The sequence below is a fragment of the Balaenoptera borealis genome, assembly GCF_965194805.1.
Source record: "Balaenoptera borealis genome assembly, chromosome: 13".
Taxonomy (NCBI): domain Eukaryota; kingdom Metazoa; phylum Chordata; class Mammalia; order Artiodactyla; family Balaenopteridae; genus Balaenoptera; species Balaenoptera borealis.
Window position 1 is genome coordinate 67,120,036 of NC_138870.1, and position 23,414 is coordinate 67,143,449.

Consider the following 23,414-nt stretch of genomic DNA (forward strand, 5'->3'; position numbering starts at 1 on the left):
AAATTTGAACTAGGCCATAGCAAGCTTAAAAGTGGAAAATACAAAGCAGTCTCTTCCCTTCATCCTATTCCTACTAGATAGCCAGTACCTGGCCCGTCTATACTCCTGCCAGATGCCCCAACTGTGGTAAGCCCTGCGTCCCAGGATTCACTCCTGACTGTGACCCCCAACTTCCCAAAAAGGGGCTCCTAAAATCTTTCAGGAAAGCTGAGGCCAGGCCATGACCCAGTGACTCTGTGCAAGTTGTATTTTCTATGTTTCATCAGTGGTAATATTGCCTTTTCCTTACACAGCTAGGTTTGTGCTTATGTTGTTGAAGGATATACACATAGGTGATAAATCTATAAAGAGAAACACCACAATGAACACAGAGCTAGTACAGTGGTTCCTCTAGAAGGGTTAAAAGTGGGTGCAATCAGAGAGGGACCCACAGCCATTTCTAAAGTGTTGGTAATGTTTTTGTTTTGTTTTTTTATAAAGCATTTATTTATTTTTATTTATTTTTTGGCTGTGTTGGGTTTCTTTGCTGCATGCTGCCTTTTTAGTTACGGCGAGCGGGGGCTATACTTCGTCACAGTGCGCAGGCTTCTCATGGCGGTGGCTCCTCTTGTTGCGGAGCACTGGCTCTAGGTGTGCGGGCTTCAGTAGTTGTGGCTCGCGGGCTCAGTAGTTGTGGCTCTCGGGCTCTAGAGTGCAGGCTCAGTAGCTGTGGCACAAGGGCTTAGTTGCTCCGTGGCATGTGGGATCTTCCCGGACCAGGGCTCGAACCCGTGTCCCCTGCATTGGCAGGTGGATTCTTAACCACTGCACCACCAGGGAAGTCCTTGGTAATGTTTTAATCTAGTTCATGTATTACAACTTTTCACTTTATAATTATTACTTAAAATGTGCATATGCATTTTATACACACTTCTATGTGTGTGATACACTTCACAGTAAAAAGAAAAAATACATAGCAACATAATGATGTCCATAACTGGACAAGTAGGCCATGAAATTGAATGCATGCTATGATTACAGCTCTGCATTACATGACTAGGGAGAAAGAATGGAAGGCAGTTATTCCCAAATGAGAACAGTAAATTAGAGTTGAAAGATTATGCGTGATTTTCTCACAAACCTAACAGTTTTCAAGTGGCTTCAAATGCATCATCCCATTAGTCCTCGCCACTCTGTAAGGCAAAGGTTTGTTGCAGTGCTCATGCTGCCAGTGGAGAAGCAGAGGCCTGCCTTTTTTAACACAGCTCGCCCATAATCTCACAGTCAAGGAGCAGCAGACCTGGGACTCAAACCTCTCCGCCATCAACCTCTCCGCCGCACCCTTTCTCTTACCTTGATCCCACTGACCTCACTAAGCCTCAGCTTCTTCAGCTGTACAGTCATAATAATGGTAATGGGGCTTTATTCAAAGAGCTATCAGGATCAAAAGAAATAAAGCATGTCTAGCACTTAGCATACAACCTAACATACAGTAAGTGATCAATAACTGTTACATATCAGTAATAGTAATGTTAATATTAAGAATTAATTAGAGGGCTACCCTGGTGGCGCAGTGGTTGAGACTCTGCCTGCCAATGCAGGGGACACGGGTTCGAGCCCTGGTCTGGGAAGATCCCACATGCCGCGGACCAACTGGGCCCGTGAGCCACAACTACTGAGCCTGCGCGTCTGGAGCCTGTGCTCCGCAACAAGAGAGGCCACGACAGTGAGAGGCCCGTACACCGCGATGAAGAGTGGCCCCCGCTTGCCGCAACTAGAGAAAGCCCTCGCACAGAAACAAAGACCCAACCCAGCCATAAGTAAATAAATAAATAAATAAATTTATTAAAAAACAAAACAAAAAAAGAATTAATTAGATAGTTGAGTTCAGTACTATTTAACTAGGCATTAGGCATATGAGAATGACTATGAGGTCATTGTCCAGGAGTGACAGACAATTAAACAAATAAATTCAGGAATCTGTAGAAATGATGGTGCTATAGATATACATAGATATATATAGATACAGATCTCTCTCCAAGGAAGATGTGTGTGTGTGTGTATATATATATATATATATATTTTTTTTTTTTTTTTTTTTTTTTTTTTCAAGGAACACTTGCTTTGGAATTGGACCTGGTGAGGTGAGGTGAGGCAGCTGGGGAAGGCTTCCTTGAGGAAATGTTGCAGACTCTGAGATGTACAGCTGAATTGGAAGGAGTCTAAGAGACTATCTAGGCTATTCTCTCAATCCTCACTTGAGAAAAGGAAAAATGATGACAGTTGGAGTTGAGGTAAGGAGATTATTATACCCAGAGTTTAATATTACCACACTAAAATGGTCTACTGTGACTGTTAAATCAAAGGAATAAAGACAAAAGGTCATTTGCTTTGGCAATTAAAAGATAATTAGTTACAGAAAAAAAACAGGTACCTGGGAATTAGATGATATCAAAGAATTGTTAATTTTGTTAGGTGTGATATATGGTGGTTATATTTTTTTTAAGTATCATTCTGTGAAAGACATAGAGTTCAACTTCATTAGTTACCTTAACTTATATAATTGGCCTACAATGGGAATGGGATAGGCGTGAGAGTGATGATTATAAAAGAAAGTATCATAAAAAGGAAATCACCAGGCATTCAAAGAGAATAACCTTAACTCTACCTTTATATATGGGTGACATTTTCTGTAATAAAAAATTTTAAATATAAACAGTGGCCAGCGACCTTGAAGGAAGCCACTTCAGATAAATATTGTGGGGAGAAGACAGATTTAAAAGGGTCAAAGGGTACATGGGTGATGAAATATTGACTCAACTCAAGAATTTTGGCCATAGCTCGGTGGAGTCTCAGGCTGAGAAAATGCAGATAGAGACACAGATATATACAGAAATAAATATGGTTTGGCTAATTATAAGGAAATCTGAACACATCTGTGGGTCTAAAGGAAGAAGCCAGTGGAGGAAGAAAGATTGAAAAAGTAAACCAGAAGGCATAAGAGGTTAAAACCCCAGATGGGTCCTAAGAGGAGAGGAGATTAAGCCAGAAATTAGAGCAAGAGAAGCTACTTTCAAACCCATCCACGTCAGATGAGCAAAATCTCCAGCTCTCCTGCCAGCCTCGGCCACTTGTTTCAGGAAGACGCAGCCATCACCATCATGCGATGGAGCTCTTTGATGTGAGGCCTGACAGTGGAGGGCATAGGCTACCAACAAAAAGGAGGAAAAGGTGAATGAAGAAACAGGTACAAAGAGCAGGGAGACAGCTACTCCGAGTGAAAAATCTGATATTGAAAAGAATCTGACATGGGGTGAATCATAGCATTCACCCCAGCCCTGCTGCTCCAATCAGATTCCAACGAGCAGCCCACCCACAGACTCAGGTCTGGAGTTCAGGAAAGGCAAGAAGACTGGCCCAGGTTGGAGTTAGTAATCCAGGGGTTAATATGGGCTCCTCCTAGGGTAGAAGAGAGAGGCAGGGCAGGCAGGAGCTGTGTCCATTTCAGAGAGGTTCTGAAACCCAGATTTAACAGCCCTGAATCTCAAGGGTCAGTCCAAACAGGGCCAAATTTTTTTGGTTTGAAACAGGAGCAGTCTGCTTAAATATGGCTACTAGCTAACAGAACCCATATTATTATCCGATACTAAATTTAATGATGCAGGAATTTTGGCTTACCGCTTCTCTGTAACTCAATTTCCACAGTTACCCTAAGTTGGCCCGTGGTGGGAGAAAATTATTCCAACATAATTATCGTAAGAAAAGAAAATGTCAGTGAGAGGGATAAAATTATTCCTCTCCTCCATGCAAACCAAAGAAACCTTTTCTACCTTTTCCCCTACACCCATCCAAAAAGGTATCTGAATCATTGGTCCTTTGAGAACCAACAATAACCCTCAATTGTTAAGGAACTAGAATTCTATCTACTAGAATAAATTATTTTCTTAACGATGCCAGCTGAGGAAGTGAGAACAATTTGTTGCACTGTTTAGCTGCCTTAATAGGGCATCGTTAAAATTCCCTCTTCCATTCACTACTTGAGATGCAAAGCCAGGGAAATGTTCCACTAGGTGTGAGTACAGATACTCTAATTAACATCATTGTAATCAGGGTTTCTGCCCACCGATATGCTAAATCACGTGAATTGCATGAATAGTGACACGGAGGGGCAAGTATTTCAGAGCTGCCTTCTAGCGGAATCCATATTCTGCTTCTAATCAGAGCTACAAAGATTTCCTATATAAAATCTCACATTTCTAACTCTCCATCCATCAGTTATTGACTCCTCCTTAGAGCCACCTCACCCACAGTCCTCACAGCGATACTCACTCCTGTGTGTTTTTTCTCCCTGGGACACAATCCATTGCCCCTCACCAGGAATTCTCACTGACAATACCCGGAGAGCAGAGTTATTCTCAGAGAACAGCCCAGTGCCGGGCTTCATTTGTCTTTCCCCGTGGGTCATTTATCACAGGGAGCTAGCCTGTTGAGGTAAATACTAATTGAAAGCCTGTATGTTCTCCTGTGTGAGAGCTGTACATTCTCCAGCCCTGAGCAAAGGAAATTATTTTACACACAGAGGCACCAGTCCAGAACTGGACAAAGTCCCCCCAGCGGGCAGTAACACATGCCCTATCACTGTCTTTGGAAGAAAGATTCTTCCAATTCTTGGAGAAAAAAAGAATCATAGAGTATTGCAATTTACATATGCAAGCTGAGATTTCCCCCAGGCCAAAGGTTTTGTTTCTATAGTAGCTTTAACTACCTTCATATCAGAACCCAAGAAGAGAAGGTTGGGTTCCCAAATTCAGGCGTGTTCCTACATCCCTTTCCTCACCCTTCCCCCACCCTCTCTCCTCCCTATTGGACTTGACATTACAGGTGGAATCCATTTGTAAATAACTTGGCACATTCATTCATTCAGCAAATACAAGTGCCTGTTATGCACCAGGCACAGCGGCAGCCGTAGAAGATAGAATTTTGATTTTGAAAGAGAATTATGTACCATAATAATGCAAACACTGATTATTGATTTCCAGCAAGTTAATCTATGCATAAAACTTGAAAAACTTAAAAAATGTACAGAGCAGAATGTGAATGGTAGCAAATGATGTAAATGTACAATGACAAATGCTGGCAAGTGAAAGGGAGGGAAGATTGCTGAGGGGAAGGGTTTGGAATCCATGGAGGAGCAAATAAAGGTATAAATGCGTTAACGTTACCAAGGTAATTAGAGTGGACGTTACTGGTGCCTGACCTATTGCCACCTCCCCTTCTCTCCCTTTCCCCCTGCATTTTGCTTGTTAGCAGAGCCCAGATTCTATTCATGTGCCCATGTTATTCTTTGGAATCATGTGCTCAGGAACAATCAAGGGTAAATCATGATTGATCTAAATCGTGATAACTGCACACCCCTTGTCAGTCGTTAGTGCTGAGTATGTGGCTGGTTCTAGCCAAAGAGACAGGAGGCAAAAATCGGCACTGAGCTTCTGGGAAAGATATAAAGGAAGAAATGGCCTCTCATATTGTTTTAGACATTATCTGAATTGATTAACCTTATAGTTAACCTATCTTGGAACATCTTATTGTGGGAAAATACATTTTCCTTACTGCTTAAATATTTGAAATTGATTTTCTCTTTCTACAAGTGAAAACAACCTAAATACGATAACTCACTGCAGAATTAAAAATGATGATTTAAATGTACTGGGAGGAAGGAAAAAAGAAGGAAGGAGGAGATGTAAGGAAAGTAAATTCTCAAGTATAATAGCAGAAGATTATATATATGTATATATATATGATATATATGTATGTATATAATTGATTTCTTAACAAAAGAAAAGAAGTAGCAGTGTAAGAATTCTATTTAGAGGGATGGAGGTAGTCATCAGAAGAAACAGAAGTTAAAAATGTGACCAGAACTGAGGTGAGAAGGAGTGGGTAAATTATTTTTCATTATAAGTCTTTTTGCACTATTTTATTTTTAAACCATGTGCATGCATTATTTTTGATAAAAGCTTTAACATTCACATAAAGAAGAAAATGAATTCAAAACTTGAAATTAATTTCCTCTTCTGGAGCCACCAGGGAGAAAATAAGACTCTTTCTCGGAGACAAATCAACAAACGTTAATAGAAGCGCTTTTAACCAGGGGAGAATGCCAAGGGCCCCAGTGCTTTTCCCTGTGCTATCAGTGTAGTAGTTTCTCTTTGTGCAGATGTGGATTAGGCTTTTGGCAGTGAAAGTGTTTGAAATAGAAGGAGATAAGGGAGTTTGGAGGGCAAAGAAAGAGAAAAATCCCCCAGCTACAGTACAACCAATTTTCCTCTCGCTCCAAACAATGCAAATTACACAGGCTCTCAGATTCCATTTTGCTAAAATAGGTGGCAGGTATATGAGTTGGATAACTAAGCATGCTGCATTTCTCCCACTAAAGTAAGATACCAACTTTCTCCAAGCTGATTTCACTTTTAAAAGTAGAAGAGAAAATTGCCATGCTTATCTCGACAGTCTCCTCTGGGATATGAACAAAGATCACACTTCAAACTGCATCTCCCCCACCTCTTTGACACTGTTGACAAAAAGGTACTAATGATCTAACTTGAGCCACCAGTATCGCCATAAAACATCTAAGGACATTCCTCTTCAGCAAATCCCAAAGCTCCCAAAGCTGCGATTTTGTTCCCAAGGGATCAGAGTTACTGAAACAAGTTCTGGGAAGAAGACAATCCTATAACTGCCAGAGTCCAAGAGAAATAAACATCTACTTCCAACTTTATTCACTTGATGTCGCATTGAACTCATTGGTCAATAGACCATTTCTTTTAAGCTGTTTTTCAGTAATGTAAGCCATACATACTGGTTTAAACTCAGTTAAAATAAATTCTAACCTGAAACTAGTAAAGTCTTCTGAAAGCTAACCTATTACAATATCAAATATGAATTGACACAGCCATGCATATTTCTAGCAATATATCCTACAGAAATAAAACATACAAGGTTGTGCATTGCAGCATCATTTGTTATGGCAAAAAACCCAAACAATCCAAAAGTCAAACAGCAGGAGATTGATTGAACAAATAACGACGTAACCACACTAGGGAATATTATACAACTATTTAAACAAAAATAAAATAAAAACTAGATAGAACTCCATGAATTGTCATAGAAAGATGTCCATGATACATTCTTATCTAAAAAAAAAAAAAAAAACAAGTTGCAGAAATATGTGCACAATATATTTCCATTTTATTAAGAAAAAGTGTATATGTATATGTGTATGTTATTTTTACTTTTTTCGTGTAACCAGGGAAAGATATGAAAGGGTATAGGTCAAACTGTTCATGGTGATCACCTCGGGGCATAGAATTAGAGGCAGTACAGTTTTACTTTATATACTAGTAAATATTTTGAATCGTTATATCAACACCACATTATTTTGCATTGAGGAAAAAAACCAAAAAAAGATGTATTTGTTGGGAGTGTAGGGAAGGTTTTCAAATCCCCTCTTCCAGGACCACACTTATTATTACAATTTCCTGAAAATCTGTCTGGTTTTTCAATATCTTCAGAAAATAAAGATTTTGCAACCTTCTTCTGTAACTTTGTCATAATAATAGTTTCCATTTAGTGAAAAGCTAACGTGTGTGGGTGCTTCCCATACAGTCACTCACTTAGTCTTTCACTAACAGTCCCGGTTTCCCTAGGTCAATTGTACAGATGAGAAAATGAAGTAACTTAAAACAAGATCACACAAATCCACCAAGCCGCCTAGTCAGGATTCCAAAGCAGATCTAGCTGGAAAGCTTGTGTTCTTCCTGGGACTACAGCACATCTATTAAGCACATGCTTCTAAGCTGAATCACTCACCTCGCTTCAAATTCAATTAGTTTTGCAAATGGAAATAGTATGTACTGTGGGAGTCTAAAAACCTACCTCACAGAGATGTTGAAAAAGAATCAAAAGAGACCTGCCTCAACCATTGCCTCTTCTTCCACCCATCATGCTCGCCTCCCAAAGAAAACTGTCCTTCACAAGCCATCATGTCCTCTGTTACTCAAAGCCATATGCTTCCCACTCTATCTTTACCTTCAGCCTATTTTTAAAAAATTCTCTTGGTGAGGTCTCTCTGAATTCTCTAGATTTTTCCAGACCTGAAATCTGAACAGATCTCTTCAATGCTAAAGCTCACCTCCCAGCTGCCAAAAGCTCTTAGTCCTCTAGTATCCCAATAGCCTGCAAGCATGTCATGATGTTTTGTAGGTTAACAAAAACAAAAATATTGCGAACTCATGGTCACTTGACTCTAATATTTTCTTCAGCTCTGCTTGAACATGGTTTGTCATTCCTGGCCTTGAACTTGTAAGATTTGTTAACAACTCTGTGGGAGGGACAGTGGTCAATAACTTTTGGAGAAAAATGTTCCTTAGAGCCAAAGAGGAAAACTCAGTAGGGTTTAGATGATACAAAGCATAGTAACTAAGAACTGGGAAAGTAGACATCGGAGAGGCAGCAGCTCTGTCCCCTGTCGCGGACGCTGAGATGTGACTGCATTATTACAGGTGCTGTCTCCTCACACAGCCACAGTGACCAGAAATGCCTTTCATCCCATCTCTGGCTGGTCCAAAGGTCATACTCCCCAGGGATCTACCACTTCATAATAATGATTCATTATGTATTCCAGCCCCAGGACATTTCAAAAGAGTGTTTCAAGCCACTGCTGGTTATTATATTGGATTTAACTCTACTGATGCATTTATTGACACCACGGGAACCACGGAAATGCAGTAAGCTCCTTTGAAAGCAGAGAATTTCAAGTAGGCACATATTTTGAATCTGTCTTTCCTAAGAGGCACAGAATACACAAATTAATGGTGGAAAGTCACAAGCCTATATACATGGAGTGACCTGGGAGGGAGGGCAAAGATCCGGGGGCAGATGATGGGTACACCTACTCATTTACATTTCATCTTTGTACTGTTGCTATAGCAATCTTTCTAATCTGCAAAGCTAGATCAAGTCTCTCCCACATTTAGAAGCCTTCAGTGGTTCCCACTGCCTTCAAGATAACCCCCTTAACATGCTGTCTACCCCCCTTTCAGGATCTGGAACAAAATTCTCCATCTGGGATTCATCAAGCGTTCATAGTAACAGATAGTAAGTAACAATAGACTATGTCTTTGTATCCACAGAGGCTAAGAGAGTCCTTAGAATACAGTAGATGCTTGTTGACTGACTGAAAAAGTGAAAGAAGAAACAAATGGAAGAATGAGACATTATTCTTATAAGATTCTGTTCAGTTGTTTTGATTCAAAATTGTGACTGTTCCTGCTATCTCATATTCACAGGAAGGGGGCAGGGGAGGAGACAGATAGATAGATAATTTTTTTTCCTGTGAATATAGGCATATTATATATATTTTCCCCCCCCCACAGGAAATATTCCCAGTAAAAAAAGATTATCTATCTATCTATTATCTCTATCTGATAGCCCAACAAAATCAGGCGTTTTAGTTCTGGTTGCTCTTTTCAGTCTGGGTTTTTGGCCCCAAGAATGTGAGGAATTTACTTGTATTTACTTTCTTATCCTCAAGGCTAATGTTTAATCACTCACTTAACATTCCAAAAGCCCCTGGAGCCAATAAGCAAACCATTTGATTGAAAATAAAATTGTAACGTAGTCCTCTATTGCCTAGAGAATTAATTAGAGTTCCAACTCACTTCCTTAGTATCATTTTAGTCTGGGGGGAAAAACCTAACTAAAGAAATCACATGTTACTGGTATTGATGCTTCACCCAGGCCATACATCATAGGCCACTGAGTACTAGGAAACAACCTAACACCTAAAAGCGTCCCCTATAGGCTAGAAGTATTAATGCAGCTCTCTCATTACATCAATGGAGTAGCTTGGCACAAAATGACTAATTCTTTTACACAGATCTGAAAAGAACTCCGTAGAGAATCATTTCTCTGTCAAATCCCCCTCTTCCCCAACACCACCAGAAGCCTTAACCAACAGCACTACCACTTACTCGCTGTGCAGGTCAAAAACTTAGCAGCCACCTGTGATTCTTCTCTCTGATACTCTACAGCCAGTCCGTCTATAAGCCCTGATAGCTCTGACTATAATACATAAATATCTCTAAACTGACCATCTCCCCTCCCCCCACTGCTACCACCCTAGTGTAAGCTCACTAACAGGTCTCCATCTCCACGACACTTGTCCCATTTTTCCATCCTCTCCACAGCAGCCAAACTGTCTGTTCTAATTACATCAGCCCACATCCCTTTCCTGCATCAAACACTCAATGACTTCTCACTGCACCGTGAGTAAACTCCAAACTTCTCACCGTGGCCTCTAAAGCTTTTCGTACCCAGCCCCTGCTTCCCTCTCCCAACTCATCCTCCCTTCTCCCTCGTTCATCACGTCCCAATCCACTGGCCTCGTTTCTATCCAACATGCTGAGCTCAGCCCCTAGTCCCTCAAAATTGTCAAATGGCTGCTTTCTTCCCAACATTCAGACCTCAGTTCAGATGTCATGACCAATTTGACAGCTTTGACCAATCGACGTCTTTCCTGACCAATTTAGGCCACTCTCTAACCCATGACCCTATTTTATTCTTTCAAGGTTAGATTTTATCATCTGTCTCCTTCCACTAAAGTTGGAAGCTCCTTAAGGTCAGGGACTCATCTGTTTAAGTTTTCTGCTCTACCCACATGGATCAGAACATTTCCTGGCACAAAGCGGGCATCAATAAATATTTGCCAACTAACTGAGTACCACCAAAAAAAGGATCTTCTTTTCCACGTACCACATGCTAGCGTCCGGCGAGAATGAGCACACCTGTGAGGTGCCGTCATTTGAAAAACAAACAACTTATCTCTTTGAAAGGAATATTTCAGACCACTGTGGATAAGATTCGTATCCAGAGTAAAGAACTGACTTGTCATGAGCAGACACTAGAGGTAGTTCGTCTTTCATTCTCACTAGATTAAGATCTAAAAGTCTAATTTCCACACCCTGAGATCTTCAAACGAAACCTGATGAGTTATTACCCCTCGCCTGTCAATTGATAAACAGACACTTGTGGTCTTTCTATCACTCACTCAATCTTTGATCTTTGGAATTCTGCTTGCTTCATCTCGGTGCAGTTACAGCTCCACTCTGTGGAAAAACGGGGAAGGCAGGCAACACAGGATAGGTGTGTCACCTACGTGACCACTGAGAAAACTGGGGAAACTAGGCATCAAGAGTACAGCCTGGGGCTTCCCTGGTGGCGCAGTGGTTGGGAGTCTGCCTGCCAATGCAGGGGACACGGGTTCGAGCCCTGGTCTGGGAGGATCCCACATGCCGCGGAGCAACTGGGCCCGTGAGCCACAACTACTGAGCCTGAGCGTCTGGAGCCTCTGCTCCGCAACAAGAGAGGCCGCGATAGTGAGAGGCCCGCGCACCGCGATGAAGAGTGGCCCCCACTCGCCGCAACTGGAGAAAGCCCTCACACAGAAACGAAGACCCAACACAGCCAAAAATAAACATAATAAATAAATAATAAAAAAAAAAAAAAAAAAAAAAAAAAAAAGAGTACAGCCTGTAAAAACAGGCACAAAACATCAGAATAATGAAGTGTGTTTTATTCTTATTTAGATTCGATACGGTAATCTCTAAAAATTAAATATGAATCCCGGGCCTATCAATGTTTGATGATTTACTTGTTTCCTTGCCCATCTTCCCACCTCTTTTATTTCCATCGCAGGTTTGCAACTGTTCAGCAATGTTCTTTTCTAAATGATGCATCTCTGTCGGTAGACACCATGACGTGTATAAAAATCACAAATACAGAACACAAAGTTCATTCTGGTCAGACCCCGAAATGAGACGATTAAAAGTAAATGATTTCCTATATCCAGATGCATAGAATGCAGCCATGGAAACTAGCAGAGGCAGCACTGACTTTTTCTTAAAAGGAAAAGAATGTTTTTCACTAACTGGTATCCCTCAAGCCTTGCCTAGGGGAAAAGATCCTTCATGAAGCTGCCGGTCGTTATGAGCAACATCAAATCAAGACCTAATCAATGTCCAGTTGGCCCAGCTTCCAGGAGAACAGGTGCAGAAAGGGAGTTAATCATCTCTCCCAGAAAAGTCTAGAAATATTTTAACATTTCTTAGGATTTAATACACTGCAACTTGCGGTCTCCAAAACATCAAAACTTAACATGGTTTCTGGTAACAGAGCGACACTCAACACAAAGAGCAAGGCTTCCACCACTTGGCCATCTAAAGATTTTAAAGCCATTTCAGACTGAGCTTTAATCTATGATTGATGGTAATAATATCAATTGCCCCTTCTCCAGCTTCAAGAAGTCAAATTTGGGCTCCACTTTACTCTGGGTTTTTCATTGGACTCACTCATTAGAAGGCTTCAACCCTTAATGAAATTAGAAACTAGGCAGAGTTTATCTTTGGTGACCCAAGATAAACACTTCATCTCCACACTCCCCCATGCTCCTGTCCCTGTTTTGCTCTCAAGTTCTTTCCCTATCAAAACAGCCTCTAAAGAAGAGATCTGAATTCCTCAGCACTAAAATCAACCTCTGCTAGAAGCTTCCAGAATGACCTTTCTCCAGGAGCTACAAATAGGGATCAAAGCTTTGAATTAGGCTATGTTTTCAAGAACAAGAGAACACGTAGGGAGATGGTAGAGGAGTTTTTCCTGAACCCATGAAATTGTACAGACAGCAGCTGCCAGCTTAGCCTACTGTGTGATTAAATAAATTCACTTAAAAACTTCAAAACTAAGCCCTTCCTTCAATTAGTTCATAGTTCACAAACATGCAAACAATTCATTTTCATTCATGAAATAATTACAAGATTATTTAAAGGACAGATTGATACCCCAAAAAAGGGAAAGTTTCACAAAGGAGGCATTGACTGAGCTTGGTTCTCAAGGATAAATAAGAATCTCTCAGCAGTCGAGTTAAAGGACGTTGTAAAGCAATGGATCAAAATGAGTAAGGGGTGGGGGGCGATTGAAAGCATTCTATTGGCAGCTTGGTTTCTAACTTACCCCTCTCTCCCCTCCGGAAAATCCTGACCTTAGGGATTAGAAACTCTGCTGACAAGCCCTAGTGCTCAGATTTAGAATATATATATGGACTGAGAATATTCGTGATGGACATTCACTGTGTAGAATATAATGAATAGTAAGAAACAGCCCAGCCACAAAGCAATTCACAATATAATGGACGGAAATAGAAATGGATGCACAGAATGTAAGAGAATAAAGACTAAGAAGAAGAGAGAGTGGAGCGTGAACTGGCTGTAAAGTCAGCTAGCCATAAAGTTAGCCCAGCTTCCAAAATGGAAGTCACGGTGCGTAGATCATTTAAAATCCTATCAAAAATAAATCAATAAGAATTTAAAAATAAGATTAAAGGGCTTCCCTGGTGGCGCAGTGGTTGAGAATCTGCCTGCCAATGCAGAGGACACGGGTTCGAGCCCTGATCTGGGAAGATCCCACATGCCGCGGAGCAACTGGGCCCGTGAGCCACAATTACTGAGCCTGCGCGTCTGGAGCCTGTGCTCCGCAACAAGAGAGGCCGCGATGGTGAGAGGCCCGCGCACCGTGATGAAGAGTGGCCCCCACTCGCCGCAACTGGAGAAAGCCCTCGCAGAGAAACGAAGACCCAACACAGCCATAAATAAATAAATAAATAAATAAAAGAAACTTAATTTAAAAAAAAAAATAATAATAAGATTAAAGTACTATCCAGTGGCGAAGTCGATGTTGCCAAGTCCTGCCTGAGTTAGAGGAGACTGAGTGGGTAGGCGTGGCTGCCTTCTGCCCCACCGTGTTTCCAATTTGCTGATAAACCCCACTCAACAAAGATCAGGTTCTCCTGGCTCAGGAAAGAGATTCAAGGGTTTTAAACTTTTTACATTTACTAATTTATCATGGAAGAATTCCTGATCACGGGAGAATTCACCCACAGCTAATATCACGTGGGACCGTTCTCAGCAAAGAGGGTAACCACTTCCTCATTTGCTGGAACCACAAATCCCATCTTACTTGAAAAAGAGAAGAAACTTCAACATCCTGCTGACCCCTCAGAATCTTGCCTCTTCTGCTAAGGGCTGCATGCTCCCTGTCATCTGGTTGCCTTGGACACATCACCTCCCTCATCTCCCTGATGTGGGGCTGCATGTAAAGATCACTCACGGTGCAACTCTGGAAATCCCCCAGTCTGGGTAGCGTTCGCCCTATGGCTGCCCACAGCTGTCGCTGCTCAGGCCACCTTCACTCAGCCAACGGCAGGCACGCCACTTAGAGCAGGGAGAGCTTTGCTGCTGCTGCAGATGTTGACAAATGTCCCTCCACCTGTGGCTGGATCAGCCTGCCATGGTCTTCTGTGTAGAGTTTGAGCTAGGAAGCCTCTGACCCCTTGGGCCAGACATCCAGCTGGTGGTTTTGGACAATTACAAATCAGGTAAATATTTTCATAAGGCTGAACATTTTTAGCAGTTTGAGTGAATGCTCTTCAAAGCTTCAGGTGCTGGGTCAAAGGCAATTTTCATTTAGAGAAGAAGTCTCATCCCTTCCCTTTTTACCTGTTAAAGTTGTATGGACACTATTTGAGATAGCTGCTACTTTTTTTTTCCTTTTATCTTTTCTTGAGTGTGAAAGTGTGGGAGGCCCATGTTAAGCAGGTATTCTCTCTTGAGAAGGCATCTCAGGTCCAATCACATGCCTTCAGATTCCCACCCATATAATGATATGAGCCTTCATGTAAAACGTAAGATGAATTCACACACAGGATAAAAGTAATCTCGATAAACAGTGAAATTTTTACTATATGGGAAAAAAATATGAATGGGGTATCCTGTAGTTTAGAAGAAGCATAGACTCAAAAAACCTCAGAGACCATGTCATCTAAGCTCTCTTTTTATGATTTAGGGAATTCATTCCCATTTATTCATTCACTCATTCAAAACCAGACAGGATTCATCCCAGGCCAGCATTCATACCAGTGATTCTCAAAGTGTAACCCCAGGACCAGCAGCAGCAGCTGGGACCTTCTAAAAATGAAAACTCTTGAGCCCCATCACAAATCTACTGCGTCAGAAACTGTGGGGGGTAGGATCCAGCAACGTGTATGTTAACAAGTCTTCCAGACACACAAAAGTTTGAGAGTCACTTCCCTATATCCTGTAAGTGGAATGTATTAGGGCTATTTATTTTAACTGGATTAAACAAAAAAGGAAATCTGTTCATCCATGCAACTAAAAAGTTCAAGGAGGGGACTTCCCTGGTGGCACAGTGGTTAAGAATCCGCCTGCCAATGCAGGGGACACGGGTTCGAGCCCTGGTCCGGGAAGATCCCACAGGCCACGGAGCAACTAAGCCCGTGCGCCTAGAGCCCCATGCTCCGCAACAAGAGAAGCCCCCCGCTCGCCGCAACTAGAGAAAGCCCATGGGCAGCAACGAAGACCCAACGCAGCCAAAACTAAAATTTTAAAAAAATAATAATAATAAATAAATAATTTTGAAAGTTCAAGGAGTAGTTCCTCCTCTAGAATAATCTGGGGAAAACACCATGTTTTGCTTTTCTTCAACGGCTGCAAATTTCCATCTCCATCACCTACTCCTCTGTTAGGGTTGCCCACGCCATGGTCCCAAGCTATCTCTCTAACTTGATTTCCCACTGCTCTCCAACAGGTACCGCTGCTAGAAACTTTATGGTTTTCCCCGTGTCTTTTTTTTAATTGAAGTATAGTTCATTTATAATGTTGTGTTAGTTTCAAGTGTACATCAAAAGCGATTCAGTTTATATATACATACATATACACATTCTATTTCAAATTCTTTTCCATTATAGGCTATTACAAGATATTGAGTATAGTTCCCTGTGCTATACAGTAGATCCTTGTTGATTACCTATTTTATATATATTAGTGTGTATATGTTAATCCTAAACTCCTAATTTATCTCCCCTTCCCCCCACCGCTATCACCTTTGGTAACCATAAGTTTGTTTTCTATGTCTGTGAGTCTATTTCTGTTTTGTAAATAAGTTCATTTGTATATTTTAGATTCCACATATAAGTGATATCATATAATATTTGTCTTTCTCTGTCTGACTTACTTCACTTAGTATGATCATCTCTATGTCCATCCACATTGCTGCAAATGGCATCATTTCATTCTTTTTTATGGCTGAGTAATATTCCACCCCCCCACCCCCGTGTCTTGACCATACTATGCCTATTCCCCTATGTTCATTTCCTCCACTAAATTCCCCTTGACTGAAACACTTCCATTCCCTCAGCCTATTAAAATCCTGCCCAGACTTTAAGAACAAGTTCAAGTTTTACCACTTCCATGAAAAAATCCCTTGTCCACTCCAACCCTCTCTTATAAACTTTCTTGTGAACTCCTATAGCATTCAGTGCCTGACCCATACAAGATAGCCTTTAATTACACTTCTTAGTTAGGGACTGTTTTGTTGTAAGAGAAACCATCTGTGCTTGTTTAAATAAACAGAGATAGCTGTAAGGATTCAGAGAGATTTCATGTAACCCAATTGCAGGATGATTAGCTAAACCTCAACAGGTGTGAAAGGTCACAAGTAGTAGACAGGGACACTTATTCCTCGTGTTTTAATATGAATGGACATATCCTGTCCTCTCTCCCTACCTCTTAATCAATCTCAATTAACTGTGACTGGTGACTTTGGGAGAAGGAAGTACATGCTCAGTGTAGCCCCTTATCCTCCTTTTCTGTGGGGGGAGGGAGGCTTCTGTAGGGAGCGTTCAAGGGCAGGTGCCCAGGGCAGGGAGGTGGGCAGCACTGCAGTTTTCCAACTCTCCTTGGACTAGGTGGGTACGTTTATTTTGGGGTGAAGTTAGTGAGCCCCTTGTTACTGCAGGGTTGAAGTTGTTCTCCAAACAGATTAAGGTGACACTTATTTCCAGCTGCCTTATTTATCTGACCCTCAATTAGTTCCAACTCAGGCGAGAAAGAAAAGGGTATTATCACTGGTCACCCTAACAATCTAAATAATAAGCAGCGATTCTCTATCTGGAGCTACATATTTATCATCCTTGCTGTAAATCCACTCCAATTCTTCTCCCTCTGAAAATGAACTTCTTTTTTACTTGGGCTTCTGGCTCCTCATTAACTTAGAAATTTATGTGGAACTGGGTGTTGCCATTAGTGACAGAGACTGCTAATTTTCCCCCAAATTTATTCCCCTCTTCTTCCTTAGTAACAGAACACCCAAATTTCAGCTGAGTACATGGAAACCCAGAATAAAGACTATATTTCCCAAGTAGATGTGGTCATGTGATTAAGTTCTGTCCAAGGAGATTTAAGTGGAAGGGCTATGCACAACTTCTGGAGGCTATGCACAACTTAAAAGTGAGGGAGTTTGCTCTTCCCTTTTGATTTCTTCTTTCCTACTGGTTGAAATGCAGTTCTAATGGCTGGAAATGAGGCAGCCATTTTGGACCATGAGGAAGAAGCAGTGGTATGCTAGAGCTGGCTCACAGGCTCAGGGGAGCAGATTGTTGAACATTCAGGAATTTTGCAAACTAGTGATTAAACTACTGGTAGCTTGAAATTGGCCATGCTGGGAAGGTTTCCAACATAGGAATCAGGCAAATGTTACAAATCAAGCCTTTCCACTCCCACCCGTCACCCCCACCCCTGAGGATCAGTTTACCAGCACACCACTGGATAGAAAGAAGTGCATGTTGAAGATGTCAGAGCAATAGGACAAAAGAAGCCTGAGTCCCTGATGGCAATGAAATACCTTGCCATGCGAGCCCTGGACTGCCTACATTTATGTGAGGAAAAAATGAATTTCTATCTTGTTAAGGAATTATAATTTTTGCTTTCTACTCCTCAAAGCCAAACCCAGTTGGGACACTGGACCTAACTCAACATCACCTGACCATTGTTTTGGGGTCATTAGGAAACTAAAAAAATCTAATTACTTCAGCTTAGATCAGGTTTCCACATCCCTGGAACAACCTTTGGGGGACAGGTGTGTGGGTTCCATGGTACAAACCTGGCCACCTAAACCAACCTTTCAGCAGGGCTATAGGTTTACAACTGAAAAAGAGGGGACATGAATGGCGCAGGCACCCCAAACTAGTTAATTATGCTACCATTTGGTATATTAGGACACAGTTAACTTATTTAATGTCATTCCATGTAGCATCTACTCCTTTTAAGTCCACTTGTCTGAATTACTTTCCAAAAGCATTTTATAAATAATTGTTTCTATGTCTTCCACATAATTTATAGCTACATATTTTCCCCTCTGCCCTGAGTGCTGTAGGTACACCACACTCGCTCAGCCACTGAGAGCTCCACCATGCTGCCCTGAGTTCAGTGTCTTGTTTATTCCAGTGTGGTCTCTCTCTGTTGATTCTGTGCTCTGGCAAACAGATCTGATCAATAACACCGGAGAAAAGCTGTTCAGATGACGGTGCTGTACCTACCAAATGGAGCGGGAAAGAGCAGCACAGGAGACCCTCAAATGCCTGCTTTACTGCAGCTCCAGGCACCTCCAAGGAAATAGACAATAAAGCTCCGTAGTCAGTAAGAGACTCAGAAGCCCTCTGACTTCATAAACATCCTCATCAACATCACTGCATATACGGCGGGTTGACCAACCATCGCACGACTATGCAGCTAAAGGAAGACACAGCTGGAGACACAACAGAGCTTCAGGGGATCTGAAGAGACTGGAAAAGCTACTGCCAGTCTACCAGGTGGAAATGCATTTCCAGTGGACTTTGCTATAACGGCCGTTTATAATGCTGATTCCTTTAGGGTGCCCAAGTTCAGGGAAAAAACTGGACCACTATGTGTGGTATGAATCTACTCAAAATGTCTAGGTGTGTGTATGCTTCATGTGTGGGTGGATATTATATTTCTAACCAGATTATAAACTCCAGGAGAATATGGAGAGAAAAAGATCAATAAGACAAGGTCCTTGACCTATTAGAGAAAACAGACAAGTGAAGAGAATACTACAAAAATGGTGTGAAAAGTACTGTAAGAGAGATAAGCAGAGTGAAGTGCTCCTGGTGGTGGAATCTCCGATATCGACTCTGCTCCACATGAATAGTCTATCCACCCACAAGAATCCCATGCCTGTCATTGGTTTAAAACGGACACAGGAGCCAATCTTGGTCTCCGAGACATGGAAAGCAGCAGAAAGTTTTCTCACTCCTAAAAATGAGACACAAAAAAGAGGTGTTCCCACTCTTCCTCTGGACTTTGGGGTCAAACACCTACCCAGTGGGCTTACTATAAAGCACTAGGCCCTATTTTAGCAGATGAAAAAGAAGGCCCAGAAAAAAGAAAAAGCTAGATATCTGAGTAGAGGGACTTCAAATACCATAGTAGAAAGTAGCAATCGTTCTTCCTACAGGCAGGAGCTAAGCCTCTTCTAAGAGGCCGGCTGCTTTGTCTGATAACCATTTGCAGAAATCTCTTCCTATCCCTACTCTCTGCTGTATTATAGGGCAAGGACCACGTCTAGGACAAGGCCTCAGGCACAGTGCCTTGTATAGCCCAATCAACAGTGCTCAGAAAAAGTTCAAGAGCAAAAACCCAATAAATCGGGCTTCCCTGGTGACACAGTGGTTAAGAATCTGCCTGCCAATGCAGGGGACACGGGTTCGATCTCTGGTCCGGGAAGATCCCACATGCCGCGGAGCAACTAAGCCCGTGCGCCACAACTACTGAGCCCGCGTGTCTGCCTAGATCCCGTGCTCCGCAACAAGAGAAGCTACGACAATGAGAAGCCTGTGCACCGCAATGAAGAGTAGTCCCCGCTCGCCGCAACTAGAGAAAGCCCTCGCACAGCAACGAAGACCCAACACAGCCAAAAATAAAAACAAATAAATAAATTTATTAAAAAACCACAATAAATCTTTTTCAAGGAGTGAGATTGGGTATTTGATGGTGAGAAAAACAAAATGATTAGAAAGAAAGATTTGGGGGGAACTAGTGCTATTCTAGGATCCCCTCCCCCAAATTCTTCATCCCTCAAGCCTGCTTTCTTCTTTTTTTTTTTTTTAGTTATTTATTTATTTATGTGGGATCTTCCCGGACCAGGGCTCGAACCCGTGTCCCCTGCATTAGCAGGTGGATTCTTAACCACTGTGCCACCAGGGAAGCCCAAGCCTGCTTTCTCCTACAAAAGTCTGCTTTCTTTAGCTGCAGCTCAAGAACTATATTTTTCCTATACTACTCTCTCTCAATTGAGAATTAATTCTACATGCTGTCCCTTCAGGATCCTGTTCTGCCCTCCACTGGTCAGGTCAAGTTCCTATCCCTCACCGTGAACTAGATTTTTTGATTTTTTTTTTTTTTAACTATCAAGACGCAGGTCCCACTTCCAGACTGACTGAATCTAGTATGAAGCCAGAGCTGAGAACCAGGACATGACTGTATAATAGACGGTTGTCGCCGCTAGATCTCAAGAATTGTTGAGGAAGTTCTATAGCTATGAACAAAATCCCACCCATATTCCATGTCTGAAGAGCTCACGGTTGTAGGGGACAGATGCCTTCATGCAGGAACTGGAGACAGTCAACCTGCCAGCAGACCCACTTGTTTGACGCAAGAGAGAAAACGGGAGAGAGACAGGGGGTACCTCTGGGAGGAACGCTTTCTGCAGAGTGGCAACCATCCCTTCCATCGCCCCTCGCTGTTTAGAAGGTTAGTTTTCAAGCTGGGCTCCCCGCACGATAAAACTGAGGCCGAAATGTCGCTTCCCACCACTACCGCTAAGCTGAGGACTGGGGATGGGCTCTGGGCTGACAGCTGGCAAGTCACTGGTCTGGCACAGCACCTGATCCCTGCGAGAGTGGAGGGGGGAGCAGGAGAGAGATGCTGAAGCTGGCGGGAAGCACCAGAAGGCGGGCTGTGTTGCCCTCCTTGGAGCAGCGAGAAGACAAGGGTTCCACTTGGCTCTGCCAGAATCCAAGGAAGGTGACTCGGCTTTAGCCGTCACACTCTCGCAGGCAGCTAAGCGTACCATGGTCTAGCCGAGGACACTGCACCTGAGAGAGATCTCCACTTGGAGCATGGCCAGGGGTAGCCTGGAGAGCCCACTGAGGAACCAGCACACGTGCCCCAAGAGAGAAACTGCACTCAGACTCCTTCTACACAGAATCGAGCAAAGGGCAATCAGTGCTGGCCAGATGAGCCGCCACAGCCTGCAGAAAGGAGAGGTGAGTACAGACCTCCTCACCAGAAGCAGGCAGGTAAGAGGAGGCATTGCCAGCTTCCATTCCTACATCGGAGGGTAAGCGCCGCAAAGGGCGCTGGGATGTGAGAGAACAGAGATCCCCATCCCACCCTCCAGCATTTAAGATGACTGGTTTTTCTAGGGGTGTGGGCAATAGAAGGAAGAAGGCCTTTGAATAGAAAATGACTGTAAACTAAAACGAGCACTACTGAGTCTTAAGATTTCAATGACACTGTTTTAATAAATTGGGAGCGACACAAGGTATGGAATTGGGCTGAGACGCCATGAAGAGCGTTTACAGGGACTTCCCTGGCCGTCCAGTGGTTAAGACTCTGCGCTTCCACTGCAGGGGGCGCAGGTTCCATCCTTGGTCGCCGCGCGGTGCGACCACAAAAAAAAAAAAAAAAAGAGAGAGAGAGAGCGTTTACAAGCTTACAACCCGGCAGGGGAAGAGAGTTTTGACAGAACACAGTAGCAATTATGGGAAAGATAAAAACCCTTTCATGTTTATACCCTAACACAAGGAAAGATTCTCACAAAACTGGTTACACGTTAATGCTTGCACTCCTTGAATGTGAAGGGAAGTGTTCCTGCCTAAGTAACACATTTATGTTTCCAAGGAGACGTTTCTGGAGACAAAGGTGAAGCAGGGTGGTGGGGTGAGGTGGCTGCGGTGTGAGGGTAACATTGAGCTTTCTTCAAGAGCCAGATGTGCCTCAGGGTAACAGGTATTTAATTCGAAACAGGAGTCCCGCATTACGCAACCAACCAAATCACGTTCCCCATGTGAGATTCTTCTGATTGTCACAAAAGTGGCTGAGTGTGGGAGTGAGGGTTGATGGTCATTCTCATAGTTATGTGAGTTAAGTGCAAGACATTAAAAAAAATAAAATAAAAAAGTCAGTGTGAATAGAGAGAGCCAGTGGAACTCTGGTGATAGTTCTGAGTCAGGCTCTCGCCATTTCTCCCCTCCTTTCCTGTCAAGAAATAAGACTGGAGGGGAAGTTCCAGGATGTAGCAAACCCAGGAACAGTACCCTACCACTCAACACTGAAAAGACTAATTGCTCACTTTGTTTACCAATTATGTTGGATACAACTAAAATACTTATAGTCTGCTACACAACCACCACCTTGCCCCGAGGTATCAGTTCCCAGGTCCTTGAAAGGACTCCAAGAGGAGACTCTGACTTCAGAACCAGTTCCTTAGCCTGAGGTCATTGGGATCCAAGGTGTTTTCGAGAAAGCCCCTCCCCCTCCCTCTGAGCCCAAACTTTCTTTCCCGTGGGTCTGAAAAGTGAAATTCTCAGCATTCCTGTCATTCCCCAAGGGCTGAGACAGCTCTCTAAACATTCCTGCCCAGAGGCACCTGAGGAATGGGGCTGCAGTTCTGTGGGAAGGCAGAAGGAAGCTAAGTGCACAGGGCAGCCAAAGTATTTGGGAGGACGACAGGGAGGCCTTAGACACACACACACACACACACACACGAGAGCGTGGAGGGTGCCAGAGAGGGAGCTTGGTCTAGAGGAGCATTTGCAGCACCTTGGTTCCCGGCTCAGCCTGGTTAGGGACTTACCTTGGAAAGGAACGTGGGCCAGCAGAAGCTGGTGCAAAGCTTTGGAGGCTGGAAAGGAACCCAGGGCCCTAGTATAAATCTTTAATCAAGATTCTTCGCTAGTATCACTTGCTGGAACCCCTGGGGGAAAAAGTTTTCACTGAGGCCCTAAGTGTACCTCAGTAGCCCAGTCACTAGAGCCTCAGAGATGAGCTCCATCGGCAAAAATCCTCTCCCTTTCTGGTCTCTTTCTCTCCCTCCTTCTCCCTGCACCTCCTTCCTCTTTCCCACACACCACCTGAGAGTTTATTGGGGTAAATCTTCCGGAGAACTGGGTACACCTGCAGTTTATTCATCTATGCCTCAGACACACCACTAGAGGGCAGTGTCGTCACTGATCCCCTAAAAACGGCTCCCGGTTTCCTCTGGCTGCAGTGTTCAGGCAGGCCCAGGCGCACATCCTGTGACAGGATGTTTCAGAACTTTTCCTTCCACTCTCATTGTAAATAAACAACCTCGGGGTGGATCCATCCAGATGCACATCACAGCACAGCATGAACTGCCTGGGCCAAAGTTTCCGGTCTATCTGTAACAATCTTGCTCAGCTGTGTAGC

At 42.9% G+C, this 23,414-nt stretch overlaps 1 long non-coding RNA gene across 1 annotated transcript in view; it reads left to right on the forward strand.

The window, feature by feature from the left end:
* The first annotated feature begins 13,401 nt into the window (after positions 1-13,401).
* The window catches only part of LOC309609803, a 31,214-nt gene continuing 21,201 nt past the window's right edge, over positions 13,402-23,414 (forward strand). The window contains exon 1 of the long non-coding RNA XR_014233588.1: positions 13,402-21,229. This is a non-coding gene — a long non-coding RNA (uncharacterized lncRNA). The remainder of the gene's footprint in view (positions 21,230-23,414) is intronic.